Consider the following 1,479-nt stretch of genomic DNA (forward strand, 5'->3'; position numbering starts at 1 on the left):
GCATGTGCGTATCTGTGTGTTATGCACACACGCGGACACTCATGCTCACATGCCTGGCTGTGCAGCTGGTCCAGAGGACAGGGTAATTGCTCTGAATCACTCCTCCCTCGGAGTTCTCTGACTTCTGTCTGCTGGGTACACAGCCGCCCAGGAGCGGGAGAATTGGGCAGTCAGTGTGCGGCTACTTGCCTGGAACCACGTGGTCCTGAGGGCTCCCTGGTGCCCCAGACTGGCTGTCACATGAGTGCAGTGGCCTGGAAAGGAGGATTGGTGCGGGCAGGAGAGGGCTCCCAAATCCGCTTAGAGCCCACCCCGCCATCCGGTGTATTACAGACTAAAGAGATTCTTCTCCTTCTTAAAGGGTCACCTGCCAGCCTGGGGTGGTGGCTGAGCTGAGCACGAGACCCTGCGCCCCTTGCCCAGCTGGAAGGAGGTTTCCGAGTGGGGCCAGGAGGAGGCAAGCCCTGCCCTCAGAGTGCTGCCAGCAGGATGGAGAGAACCAGAAGAGGACCTATGGCTGCCTGTGGTCTGTCTCAGAGCAAGAACAGCTCACACCCTGGGCCTGGAAAAGGGGAGAGGGGTGGAGGGAATTTTCTAGAAGAAAGAGGTTGAGGCTGGAGAGGGGCAGGAAAGATGAAGGCATTCTAGGCAGGAAGATCAGAGTGGGCAAAAGTCAAGAGGCGAGAATGAGTACGCTGCATGCGTGCGTGTAGGTGAGGACCAGGGAGAAGGTGGTATAGGGGACCTTGGAGAATATCAAATGCACTTCTTTCATTTTCGTGGCGAGGGAATTGAAGCTGGAGAAGGGAAGGGACATGCCTCTGGGCAGGGTGAAGTCATGACTGATTCCCAGCTTGGTCTGGGTCCGCCTCAACTTCCTGGGCTTGAGAAGGGATGGCAAGCTGAGCTGCCAGGGGCTCTCCTTTAGCTGGTCCCACGAGGGTCTTGGTGACCTGGGGACTTAGCCGTGATGTCTGCCTTCAGGCCAGGGAGAGGGTCTGGGGCCCAAACAAAACCCAGGCAGCCACTAGGGCTCCAAGCCCAGACCCTGGACTCCCAGATGAGGTCCACCGCACTGGGCCATGTACACTGGATGGGTTTCCAACCGCCAGGCCAGAGAAAGCCCAGCAAGCTGACCTGGAGAAGACCACACGGGACTCGGCGCGCTCAGGAAGATGCCAACACCTGGGCCAGGTTCACCTGGATCGGCTTCCAGTGCAAACCCGGAGCCGTCTGAGCAGACCCCACCCCCACTCCACCCGGGAACGCAGTGAAGATGCCAACATTCAGGCGAGAACACCCAGAGAGGGTCCCAACACCCCAACCCTGAACACAGAGAAGATCCCAATCCCTGGACCAGATAACACCTGGCCTGATCTCCAGCTCAGACTGGGAACACCCTGACTGGATCCCCACAACCTGACCAGGATCCCCCAGAGCCCGCCCCAACAGGAAACACACTCACCCAGGCCTCCTCCC

This window comes from Myotis brandtii, unplaced genomic scaffold (genome assembly GCF_000412655.1).
Source record: "Myotis brandtii unplaced genomic scaffold, ASM41265v1 scaffold220, whole genome shotgun sequence".
NCBI classification, from domain to species: Eukaryota; Metazoa; Chordata; class Mammalia; order Chiroptera; family Vespertilionidae; genus Myotis; species Myotis brandtii.